Source organism: Oenanthe melanoleuca, chromosome Z (assembly GCF_029582105.1).
Source record: "Oenanthe melanoleuca isolate GR-GAL-2019-014 chromosome Z, OMel1.0, whole genome shotgun sequence".
Classification (NCBI taxonomy): Eukaryota; Metazoa; Chordata; class Aves; order Passeriformes; family Muscicapidae; genus Oenanthe; species Oenanthe melanoleuca.
Window position 1 is genome coordinate 30,927,872 of NC_079362.1, and position 13,917 is coordinate 30,941,788.

The following is a 13,917-nucleotide window of genomic DNA, read 5'->3' on the forward strand; positions in this document are numbered from 1 at the left end:
GGATACTGAAATATGAGATTAGAGAGAAAATTCAGTGGAGGAAAGGCAGTTACAAAATTGAAAGAGAGCATGAGGCTCACAAACCTCTGCTTACAAGCTGAAGCAAGCCTGGTCTCAAATAATTCCAATATCTCCTGTAATGCACAGTGCTACTGTCAGGGTTCTGGGCAGACTCACACATTTTCTGAAAGAAGACAAAACCAGCATAGTTGTTTCTCCCAGTTAAGAGAAAGCTTGAAGACGTTTCATTACTTTCTGCAAAAATATCAAATTACTAAATGCTGTGTTGGGTGAGGAGATTTTTGAGTTAAAATCTCATGTTGGCCTAAGAACAAATGAGTACAGACCTGCTATCAATAAGTTTAGAACAGACTTTTGGGAAGGTCACTGGAGCAGGGAGGTTCCAGCAGTGCCCCCAGGACTGATAGAGAGAAGCTGCCAGTCTAGCTTTTGACAGAAGCATAGCTGAATTTTTCAGAGGGCAGTTTGATGAGGTGCCAGAAGGAATGAGGCCTCCTAAGCCAGGAACCAGTGCCAGTCTGGGCTCTTTACCTCAAAGCTTATCAGCAAAGGCATCTTTTGACTATAAATCATTTACTTGGCACTCCAATATATGGCAATTCCTATATTCAGAATACATTACTTAAAGTGGAGATGAGACACTATTTCCTTGTCACAGTTTGAGCATTTGAAATAACATGTTTATTTTCCAGGAATTACTAACTGGAAAAGACACATACAAGAGATTTTCACACATGGTTTATCCTAGGTTGTAGTGTTAATAGCAGCCTGAAATGCTTTTACTGCCTGCAGTCTGTCCAGCTACTGTGATCAGCCATGAGGCAATGATGGCAGCTGACACCAGTAAAGGTCAAGCAGTGAATATATTTTCTGACTGTCCAAGTTTAGGACAAAACTGGGGGAAAGCCTCCAAAGGAGCCCCCCAGAATAAGCCCCCCCCCTCACAATTCCTCCCCCCCACTGAGGTCGGAGAGAATTTTACTCGGGGGGAAAAGTGGAAAAAACTTGTTTATTAACAAACACAAGAAAGAACACTTCCCAGTAACAGGAAAGTACAATCCCAGATGACAAAAGAAATGTTTTCACCGAAGTGAGAGACGGTCGCTGCTGGGAAGGGCGAGAAGCTTCTTGGGCAGGCTCCGGAGGCAGTCTCTGATGCTCAGGTCCCGTCCGGAGCCGGTACAGATCTTGGAGCTGAAGGAGGGAAAGGGGGAGGGGAAGGCAGCAGCAGCCGGGGCAGAGCCGGGGCAGCAGCAGCAGCAGCGGGGCAGAAGCAGCGGGGCAGTGGCCAGGGTAGCAGCAAGCAGCAGCAGCAGCAGCAGCAGCAGCAGCAGCAGCAGCAGCAGCAGCAGCAAGCCAAGCAGCACAGCCCTGGGGCACCACCCCCCCCGGGGGGAAAGGGCACCGGCGGCAGCTCCATGCAGACAGAGAGGTGTGGGGGCGGGAGAGGAGCAGACACAACACCAACCCAGGACACTGACACAGAGATGTGCTTATTCTTGTGTCTTCACTGTTATTTGCAAATCTTCTGTCAGGGTAGCTACAGAATTAACACCGCCAATCTGTAAGGGAAAACAAACAGAAGAAGCGTAACAAGATTTCCCTGATGTAAGCTTTGAAATCTCCCTGGGTAAAAGAGCTACATTTCTTTCAACACTGTGAGTGGAGAACTGTTTGTTATGCCTCTGTGAGCATGGCACAACTCAGTATTTTTGGTATTAAAAAAGAAAATGACACAGATTGCTGTGTAGCCAAAGTCTGCCTCTTTTCTGCAGCAATGTGAGCACAAGGTACAGCTCATCTCATGCTCCCTTTCATGGTGCAGGTTTCTCTTCACATTCTAAAAGAGAGTCTTCCACCAAAAACTTTGCCTTTAAAAACTTTTTCTCACAGGTGATGTGCAAGGACTGCAGGTCCTCAGGATGAATCTGAGAGGAAAACTGTGTCCTTAGAGTAAGTGGGCCAGGTGGCCCCACTCAGGAATTGTGCATATCTCAGGGAGGCCCCAGATCCTGGGTCCTCAGGCTGTGCTAGCTGAAGGTCTGGTCTTTGAGAAACAGCATTTTAGAAACCACTTGGAGAAGCTCCAAGTTTCTTTCTCTCAGTCTGACTGCTTGTGGCCTCAACACTTTTTACTTCCTCAGGCATTGTGCCCTTTCTGCCAGCCCTGGCTGAGTAATCATAGTTATTTTCTAGTCTCAAAAGACAGAAGGGGAAATGTTAATTTTCTTCTTGCAAACTAGCTCTCCTTAACTTGCTCTGCCTAGTAGACCTGTAATGTAAAAAAGAAACTTCTGGCTAAGAAGACTCACATTGGAAAATTCCTTCCTCATACTCATGAGTGTGTTTGCATGAACAAGGCTAGCAGGACAGATGAACGAAGACTTCTATGCAAGAAGTTTCTAAATTAATCTCACACTCGGGAGCAAAATCTCCAGCTTTCCAGAACAAAGCGACCACTACCAGACATTTCCATCCCAAGCAGAAGTAATGCCACTAGAATGTGCAGGGCAAAGGCTGACACCAAGGAATTGCTCACATTTTTTCCACTTTAATTTTTGGCAGCCCTGAAGGAATCACAGTTTCTCCCACCATCTGAAATGATGGAAAAAAAATTAAACTATTTCCAAAATCAAATAACAGAAATAGTCCTTAGGTGGTCCTTTCAGATCTATGCTGATTTACATGGCAGTAATTGGTAAATATCTTCTTGACTAGATCAGCAATCACACATATCATTTCTCAATTGTAAGATTGATTATTTTGTTTGAATATTTCAAGATAGAACCAGCAGATTATAATTAAGAGAAATAAAAAAAATGTGAAGTTACAATTTTCCTTTTCTAGGGAAAGGATGGGAGAAGTACTGAAAAAGGAAATTTTCACCACTTATCTGAGACTAGGATGCTACCTTATTCAGGACTTTCCAAATGTGAAAGTGAGGGATTTGATACATTAAAACAGTGGTATTTTCATTCAGAAGATGAACTACAAAAGTTCTAACTTCTTACTGCTCCAAGTTATCTACAGCAGCAGTATTTGGCTGGTCATGTTGACTGTAACAAAAAGTTTTTGCAAAAGTATTAGGAAAAAAATATACTGCTCATATTGATAGAGAAAAAGAAATCCCACTTGGAATGTATGTAGCATTTAATAGCCAACGGTCTAGAAGGAGAAAAAAAATTTAATATTTTTAGGAGAACATTCTATTTTTCTAGACAAAGTGTGTAAGAGGTTCTATGTAAAAATGACAATCATCTGAGGAAGGTTGGAATACTGTTGTGGGATCAGAGGTTTTGTTTTACACTTAGCATGGCTGTATTAAAACAGAGCAATATTGCAAAATTGACTTGGCTTATAATTTTCAATGGCATTCAGATTAAAAAAGGAACTATACTGCAGGTTTTTGCCAGATTATGGGTGGTTTAACCAGCATATATTTCTCATTCCTAAGTGACTCATATTGTTTCCTATTTTCTCTAAAATACTGTGCAGCTTGCAGATCTATCCTAAGTATCAATATGGAAAACCACAGACATTGTGCCATTTTCTGTCCAGCTTTTTTCCTTTAACTAGAGAGAGAATCTAAATATTTATTCAAAGTTGAAACATGAGCACCTGAGCATTAAAGGAGATCCAGTACCACAAGCAGGCAAACAGCTACCAAACCTCACTCAACTTATTACTTTTGTTGCTCATTGCCAGAAAGTGGTATCTGTATGCAAACAGATGTTTCTAATCAGCCTCAGTCTGTCTCATTTGCTACCTGTAATTTGCAGTCTCTAATACCACACTCATTTCTATGCAAGTGTAACTGGAAGAACAAGATTCATGAATAACTGCCAGGGTATCTTTTCCTCCTTTTGTATTTTGGACAAAAGCACTGATAGCCCTCAATCAGGTTATAAAGCCACTTCTTCTGCAAGTAGTAAGCAGGCCAATCAGATTTATTTAGAGCAAGAGAAAACACTAACTCCTGGTGTAGGCAAGTTGACTAAGACTGACTGACTGTGTTTTGCTGCGATTAGATAGTCACATCAATTCATGCAAAAATGAGAAGGACCTGTTTTGGCCAAACTCTAAATTTTGTGCTCTTCACACACATAGATCTAGTACAAGAGTTTCTTCAAGACTGAACAGGTAAAGCTTCTTGTGTGCACTATATGTTTCACTATACATTTCAGTTTTTTCTCTAGCTGCTATGATATGGCAGGAGGGTCTCTGACTGACTTGTACTTAAGGAGGAAAAGCCCAGGTATAAAAATAGAAGGAGTAAACAGAATGACATAATAAAATGAAAATGCCAAATCAATTTTTTTTTGTTGACATACTGAAATAATGCCGTAATGGAAATTATGCCAGTTGAAAGACATATCCTGGAATAAGACCATCTGAAGCATCTATAAAAAAGGACTCTGTCTTGTTGATAGAAATTCATATATAAGTGGTCAATAACTCAGGAGGGACCAAATTTAAAAACAAATACGAAAGTGACCCTTGATCATCATTACTTTCTGAAGACAGCCTGCTCCTGCATGCCAAAAATTCCCACAAGAACGCCAACATATAAAATTCTCCAATTTCTTAAAATCCAGTCTAACATGAAACATTTCTTGAATATCTAAACCATACTCTTCCAAAAACTGTAATGTACAAGGAAAAGTTCAAACCAGCACTACAGTCATAAACAGGGTTATCTTGAGGTTTTTTTCAGGCTTTCTTCCTCTGAAAGAGAGGCATTCAAATAGGTGATGACATTTGTGTTTTTAAGAGGCAGATAATGAAACAGCTTGCAAAGAGTACCATTTCTTTTCTTCTAGGAAGCACAGGCTTATACAAGTAGTGAGTGAAAATATCTGCAAATTACTCAGTTTCCTGAAAACTCAGTTCTTTAACAATGAATCCTTGGTCTGAAACTATGTGCTGTCTAAGAACTTGTTATTTCCAAAGTCTAAAATATACCTGATCTCCTTAACTTTTCTTGCTGGATGAATAATCATCTCAGTGATGTGGCCTAGAGAAATATGGTGGAGCGAATAATGAATCCATGACTGAAAGATAAACCCTGGAGCTGTTTCCCAGCTGATTTCCTACAAGATCTGATTGTGGAGTCAAATTTATGGCTCTGAGCTATTGGACAGAAGAACACAGGTCAGTTTAGCCAGCAGCAAACTGCCAGACAACTATCAGACTCATGCAACACAACACCCCCAACACAAGAAATAATTGGGCCTGTTGCAACGAGACCAGCAGAGGCTCAAAGATTATCTGAAGGACAGGGCACTTTCTCTATGAAAACAGGCTGAGAGGGTTGCATTTCTTAGGCCTGGAGAAGTCTCCAGGGAGATCTTACAGAATTTTCCAGTACCTAAAAGGACCCAACATAAAAGCTGGAGAGGGACTTTTTACAAAAGCATGCATGGCAGGACAAAGGAGAATGGCTTCAAATTTAGGGATAGCAACTTCAGATTAGATAGTAGGAAGAAATTCTTTACCATGAGGGTGGTGAGGGACTGGAACAGGTTGCCCGGAGATGATGCGGATGCTCCATTTCAAGGCAAAATTGGATGAAGCTTTGAGACACCTGGGAGGTGTCCCTGCACATGCCAGGGTGTTGGAACTAGGCAATCTTTAAGGTATTTCCAATGCATATAATTCTATGATTTTTTTGAAATCCTGAGATTCCAGGGCCCCATGAAAAAAAATCAGGTCCACTTTGAAAAATCAGGCATAGTTTTGAGAAACACAACATTCAGATCCCAAGAGATCCAAAAACTGATGGAGAAGCTGGAAGCCTCTGCACCGTGCAGAGTCAGTTACCAGTCCAGTGCTCAGGGCATCATTTCTTGCAAAGTCTCCACTGCCAGTATTTGACAGCATCTGCTACAGGGTGAGCAGATACCAGTCCTGACTATGGCACTGACCTGCCCAGAGGCATTTGTAACACATATTTTGTCTATGCCTGGTTTTGAACTCATGGCCTCCAGGCTTTAGTTGTCTCCCATTTATGGAGCACAGCACAGCTGCTGCCAGAAGAAGGTGTTTTGCATCTCCTCTTCTGTACAGCAAGATAGGAATGTGGTCTAGCAAGGTGCTAAGCCCCCACTTGGGAGCAGAAAATACCAAACCATTATTCTGTCAAGGCAAACACCAGCCATGGGAGTGAAAACTGCTAACTTTCAAATTAGTACAGTTGGCAGATACCTTACCCAGGTCTACTGTAGATTTTGTATCTTTTTAAAAAGGGACCAGACTTTCAGTCACATCTGACTGACTGCTGTGTTCACTCACATCTAGTGTTAAACAGCATATTGACAGTGGGAGTATGAGAACAGTGGCAATTAGTTCATATCAACAGCTACTCTTTTTCACTTTTTCTTCGCTTTAAGAATCTCAGGATGCAGAGAATCATACTGTGTTGAACCTGCATTTTCAATGATCTAGGAGTGCTGCTGCATGCCTAGTTTGTGCAAGAATTTGTTGCAGTTTTCTCTTATGCTGAGACATTTCTGTGAAAATACTGCCATATAGCCACTGACAGAGAAATACTCTAATATACTAACAAAATTACCAGCTTTTAAAAATTTGAGCCAAATATCCCATTTCCCCCTGAATGCTGTTAGTAGAAAAAATGCAGATATTATTAGAGTGAAGAATCTATCTTGTAGAAAATACTGGTCCAGCAGTAAGCTCCTCTCCTCTCTTTGCCACTTACTGTTGTATTCGGTGGTACTACATCCAACACACAGACCAGTTTTGGAAACATATCTTCTAAGAACTGATCTCTAACACTGGCAGCTCACATCTATTTGCTGCTTGAAGCAAATTTTCAGCTTACCAAGCACAGCTTGTAAAAAAGTTTGTGGTTTATTCCAGTCTTTGATTTGCTGATTGCTTGTGTTTATCATAAACCACAAGAGGTTGTGAACTGCCATGCACTGAAGACCTTCATTTCTATTACTACAGCATCCAAACAACAGGGTAGCTTCAAAAGCATCCTGTAAGGTGTAATCCACAGTCTAAGGTAGTTCTACTCTATTGCTGAAGAAAATGTAGCCATAAAGGTTTAATGGGTCTAGAAAAGTCTGACTACTGCAAAGGAAAGTATATAATTGCTTTACATGTTTCTATATGTAGGTGTGTTCATGCTCAATAATATTTCTGGTGCAGCCTCCCATTCAGTATTGTTGCATTAATTGATTTCTGTACTCCCATGTAAGGAAAAGTACAGCTCTACCAAAGGCACCCAAAAGAGTTTTCTTTATGATGAAGGCCCACACAATATTGTTCTGTGATCAACACCAGGTATTAAAAAAAAAAAAAAAATCAGAATCCAGAAACAGGGAAAAGGCAGTAACTAGTACCAGGGAAATGGGATCTGCATAATCAACACTCATCCTTAGAAAGGAGTGTGTAGGTGATGGAGAGGAAATGCAAAAGGTTTTGCACAGCTTCCAGTGCCAGCTGAGCAGCTACATATAAATGTCACTACATTTCTTTACCTCAAAGATACTCTCTGTTCAGTGAAAATGCAAAAGTATCTCTGCCAATTAGGACAACGAAGAATTATGTAGTTAATATTTTTAACAGGAGAATTGAGGTATGTAACAAGGTTTGTAACAATGGTAAAAACAGATAAACATGCTGTGATAAGCTTTTTTTTTCAAAAGGGTAGGGGGGTGGGGAAACCAATATTCACATCCAGAGCAGATCCACCACGTAAGATGAAGAAGGTTAATGGTCTGTGAGGAAAAACCTCATCTCGTAGTGACAGACAGGGATGCAATGTTCTTCTGTAGAGGGCCAAAGGAAAGGTCAGGGTTGGGCAGACCACACTTCCAATGGCAACTTACAGACATAGTGATAGGACAAGGGGAAATTATTTGAAACTTTAAAAATAATTAAAAAGAAAAAAAATCTTGTGTGTGTGTAAGTTTAGCTTAGATGGTAGGAAGGAATTATTTATTCAGAGGGTAGTGTACTGGAACAGATTGCCCAGAAAGTTGTGGATGCCCATGCCAAGGCCAGGTTGGATGTGGCCCTGAGCACCCCAATCTAGTGGGTGGCATTATTGCCCATGGTGGACAGGTTTGGAACTAGATGATCTTTAAGGTTCCTTCCACCACATGCCACTCTACAATTCCATAACAATGCATAGGCTAGCAAAGACTAATTCCCAAATTTTAGCACTTCTAATTTTTGCAGGATTTTGTCATTAAGAGTTTAAACATGCCTTGAATTTTCAACCCGTTTAAAGACATTAAATATTTAATTAACATTAATAATTCCATTTTTTACAGCCCCTTAAAGCATGATTTCTGAGGATGGTAAACATTTAAGTGTGTTTTACTGAATGGATATTCTATATAGATTTAAAAAATATTGATAACTAATAGATAACTGTGAAAGCAAGCAGTAGAAAATTACTTATTTTTTATTTTGAAAATGCCAGTTTCACAAAGTCTTGTGAGATTCCTGAAGTGCATAATTTTAATGCTGTGCATTCATCTAGCCACTGTGATGAACTCCTGCTAGGCACAATCACTGCTCAAATCTCAGCTTGGCACATGACAGCCACTGAAGATCTGGACCTTAACATCTCTGAAGAGGACTTTGATGCCTGAGTCATGCAGGCATTTAAGCACTTCCAGCTAAATCTTTTACTTTTTACAAAGGCAGGCAGGCCTATAAAGCTTCCTTATGGTCAATCCTGAGTAAGAAATCTCAGAAGGTATACGAGGCTACTTGTGGAATTATTTTTTTAACACTCACATTGAGTCTCAAGGCTCAACAGATCATTGTGCCAAAAGTGCTAGATTTCAGGTTGCCCCCCACATGTGAAGGAATTGAACTAATAACACTGGTGAAGAAGATATGAGTGTATGTGCCATTGTTCACCAGGAGAAGAAAGAGAAGATGCTACTCTGCAGTCTGGACCTGTGTATTTACCCAGGAAAACACCTTTGAAGTTGCTTGAAGAATCTGGAACCAGTGGTTTGCCAGAATGTCACCATAGCTCCACAAGTGTCTGCAGACAACAGCCACAGTTTCTGCTCAGAAATTACAGGTCTGCATTAAAAGTTAAAATTAACAACTTCTGAAAAAAAAGGGCACATATCCATGTCTTATGGCTCTTCTGATTTGTTTGAAACTTCCCCACCTCAGAAACCACGACAGGAGCTTACCGTTGGCAGATTATGATGGACTAACTCCAGCAGGCAGCTAAACCCCACAAAACCACTCCCATCCAGTGGGATGGTGAAGACACAGAAGGCTTAAAGGCAGAAAAATCATGTGATAAAAACAGTTTAATTGGTAAAGCAAAGTCTGCACAGGCAAGCGAAGAAAATCAAAGTATTCATTCACCACTTCACCTAAGTAGGGTCCAGGAAAACAGGGTTCCATCATGCATCTTTCCCTTATAAGCATCACCAACATACAAAACATAAATTAAAATTTCCTTCATTAATCTTTTCCAGCTATCTGGACTTCTTTACTCCTCTAATGTTTAATCCGCTAAAATGCAATCCTGCTTTGGAAGACTGATAAATAAACTTGTCATGTGAGGAGGGTTGTCCAATGACTTCCAGTGTCTCATCAGTGAATCAGAATTTGATCTTGCTTGGCCTATATGGAGGACAGCAGAAGGAGGGGGAGTAAGCAGCTTCCACTGCAATAATCAGCCCACATCTTCAAAATGAAGACTGTAACAGCAGTCACCTACATAGTGGATGCTCTTCTATGTGCTGAAAGCATGACAAACATTAGAATTCCTAGCATTAAACTACAGCCAGCAGTTTAGGTTTGGAATTTGCATTTTGCAGAGAGCAGCACTCATCTGCTTGGGCCATTCTTAGTGATAAGCTAAGAAGCAGCAATAAGCAGAGTGGGATTTATATCCCAGTCAGCAGTGATCATGACTACTTATTGGTAAAAGCGCTCTTGGATTTTTTTAACAAAAAAAGGACTAACATCCTATTTACAAAAGAGTTTTCAGAGATTGTGAAGTTTCTAAAAATCCTTTGATTCATCCTTTTATGCTTCTGGGTGTATTTGTGTACACATTTATTGAAAGTGCATATATATATTTCTATATCCACATATAGACACAAAAGGAGTATATCCCATTATCGCTGGGATTGCTGTGCAGCTCTTTCAAGAAAAGGGCCAGGAGTTCCTGTGGTCATATGCATAACTCTGCAGGTTTGATGAGAGAAGCAAATACAGAGGAGCAAATGCCTACAACAGTCCCCCAGCTACTGCTTGTCAACATTATATATCAACCTCCATTACATCACAATAAATTAGTTAGTGAACACACTGCAAATTTACAAACTAGAGGTAGTCACTTTATACCTTAGTTCTGTCTTCATCTTTGGCTTCCAAGTGTGTCAATATTGGACCTTTAGTGCTTGTATTACAATTTTCTTAGGAAAACAATCCCATCTGATTTTGGAGTCTTCAAGAAAAACACTACATCTTTTTGAAGCTAGTTCAAAAACTGAGTATCACCTGTTAAAAATGTGATAGTTCATTCTTTGTGCCATCTAGCCTTGACATTTCCTGCCTCTTTTTCAGTTTTCCTGCTGCCAATCAAATAATTCTCCAGTACTTCCTGCAACCCAGAGGAAGTCCCTGTAGATTTGTAAGTTGCTTCAGAGACCTCCATTTGGTAAAGCTGCACAAGTCCTTTGTTTTTGTTTGGTTTGTGCAGGAATGTTGTGCCACAATACCTCAGGGCTTCATAGTCCTCCATGTTATAAATCTTCCTGAACTAGGTGGGAAGAACTGGGTTGGAGAGTGGGGGTACAGACTGGAAACATGAAGTCTCATAGTTTCATCACCTGCAGAAGACACGGCCAACACAGCAGCAGTTCCAGAGTATGGCTTGTTCAATCCAGCTGAAAAGGATTTCCCAAAATTTTTCTTCCTACAGCACTGTCTGGATTTTGGATCTTGTTCCAATATCAAGCTCCTGACATTTGCATCTTCGCTACAGGCAGTGAGGTACAGTGGGCTTGTAGAATGGAAGATGTTTCCAAGTATATGCTATGTTGGATTTGGGGCTTAGCTCTACCTCATAGCTGGGCTACAGAGTTCTTATGCCATCTTGGGCACCATCATCCTGACCTTCCAGCTAGAATCCTTGCACATATCTATGGTCAGAGGGAGTTTTAGGACCTTGTTGTTCCCTAGACCCAGTCAAGGTTTTTCAACTGTTATGACAGACACAGGGAATTAAATACTGGTGCTCCTGACCCCATTTAATCTGGTGTTAGATTTTCACCCAAGTTTCAAACACGGGAATCATAGTGATGATCCCGAGCCTGGCAAGACTGTGGCTCAGACACTCACCAGTCCTTGCTCTGCCTTCTTGCTTGCCCATAGTTCAGTGGAAAACCCCCCATGAGGGTTTGTGCACCTCATGGGTCCCATGGTGCTCTCTATGAAGTGCCCAGTACAAATGACTACAGTTCTCTGATTACAGTTAGGTAAGGACTAAGGTAAAGACAGTCCTATCTTCAGGAATCATTTGGCTATATGTTACAAACAAATCAAATAGCCAGAATCGTACCTATGGCTGACCTCATCTTTTCTTTCACCTCCTCTCACTGCACACTGGGATGATCTGTCTGTCTGTCCTGGCTATTGCTCTACACATCCCCATGGCCCTTCTCTCTGTAGACAGCTGCTATCAGACCTACTTGGAGCCCAAAGTGAGGCAATTTGCACTAATGGATTGGGATGACTTGGCCAGGCAGGTGTTTATGGCATGAGCACTTTTCTGCAGGAATTTTAATTGATTCAAGCACCAGCACTTTCCCAACACAGTTAATTCAGGACCACAACAATTGAATTTTCTGTCTCCTGGACACGATGATGTGAGAGACAGACACTATAGCAAACACCAAGTAAGTCTGATGCCTTTCTTGGCAGGACAAATGTGGAATACCAACTGAACTCTCCTCCCCACATCAGTCCTCACAGCCACATCTCAATGCCTCTGATTTCAGCAATGTTCTTTAGTTTCTGCGAAAAATATGCTTCATGCAGTGATTCTGGACTCTTCCTGTGATATCCTATTGACCGCTGAAACAGGAAATTGATCTTTGGAGACCCTTGAAGATTTGTATTCTGAATTCATGCACAAGCTTGGGAGTATTTGCTCCTATCTGTGTATTCTGTCACAATACTCTCTCAGAAACTTGCATGCTCTCACTTCTGCTGCATGCAGACTCATGATCTGTCTGTTATCTGCTATCTGTTACAGCAGTACCTTGCCCTGCACTATCAGCCACTTCCGGCTGCTGCAAATCAAACATCTTCTAACAAACATCAGAGGGGTGTGAGCTGTTCAATCTGCTTCAGCACCAGCCGCTCTCATATTGTGTTACTCGTAAGCCATGCTGATAAAGACACAAATGACATTTTGTTTTAGGTACTAATCAAGGAGTTGTGGTCCTCCAGAGTGTCTCTTTCATCTGGTTAGCAGAGTGGCTTTGAAAGGGCTCAGTGGAAGAGCAGACCAGTAGCATGCTGACAGTAATTTCAGCTGCCTCAGGCAAAAAGGCATTTGTTTGGCCAAACTCATCCAGAAAACCTACTATTGTGAGATATGACAGGGTTGTACTGATCAGGAGGGAAAGAGATCTTAGTCAAAGCAAAATTAAAATATTCATTATATCTCAAGCATGCTATCCAGTGAGGGAATCTCCTTTTAAAGCCTTGTCCTTAATCAAGCTATAAGTAGCACCTTGCTCTGGAGATATTTTACAGAAGAAACAGGGCTATCCACAGAGAGAGCCATTAAAAACTTGGGTAAGACACAGCACACTTAAGCTGTTGTACACTTCACTTCTTAACTGTCTCCACATGCACCTGAAGGGTCTTTCTGTCTCATCCCTCTGAAAGTCAAAGACTAAACAAGCAACATCAATCTTTGCCACCTCATCCTAAATTTGCTTCTCTGTACGCATGGACATTCACCTGGAAATGCTAATTCACTTGTTGGAGTCTAACTGGAGAAAAGAAGGAAACTCAGTATGGATTCTCCATTAATAAAGACAGATGTTCTGCTCTGTTGGCAGAATCTTTCTTTTCACTGACTTGATGCATAATGTCAAAGGGAAAAAAAAAAAAAGCATGTGCATCAATGAAATATGTAGCTCTGTCAAGCGAGGAGATAAATATTACAGTGTAATCAGTGCCTCTGTAGGTGTGTTTTCTGGTTTTGGTGGATGAATGGATAATTTCTTTACTACTTGCTAAATATGCCTAAGAGTGAAATGCAGCCTCCAGAGGTACTGAGGGCCAGAGCCTGTCAATTCCAAATGTAGACATCTTGTAAATTGTCTTATGCCTCAGAGACACACAGTCACTAATGATGGTTTCTGTCATTCAAACCTATTTTTTAAATTTCTGGTTTTATTTCTCCAGAAAACTTCAGCCTGGGATAGGAGAAATTACTTCAGTGTGCATATGATGGGAAGGTGCACACAAAGCCTGTGAAACATTAAACAAGGCAGACATTAAATTCTGTCACCTAAACAAAAACACCAGTTCTAATGTTCTGTCAATGTTCCAGCTCAAGGTGTATTGCTCTAGCCTGTCCTCTTCTCACTCTGTAACTAAACTCCAGTCACTATGATTGATAACACCTTTGCTCTGAATCAAATGGCTGTTTGTTCCTCCCTCCTTTCTTGTACCTTTTAATTCCTTAGGGAAGGTACAATGATATTTAAAGGCATTTTGTGAGGAAAAAAATTTCTGAAATCTGGCCACAGTTCAAGACTGCATACTGGTTATTTCTTTTAACTAAGCTCTGAAGCTCTGTCAGTAAATAAGTAAATGTAAACCTAGATTTCAGAGTAGTCTTTGCAGGTCTGCTGTTGATTG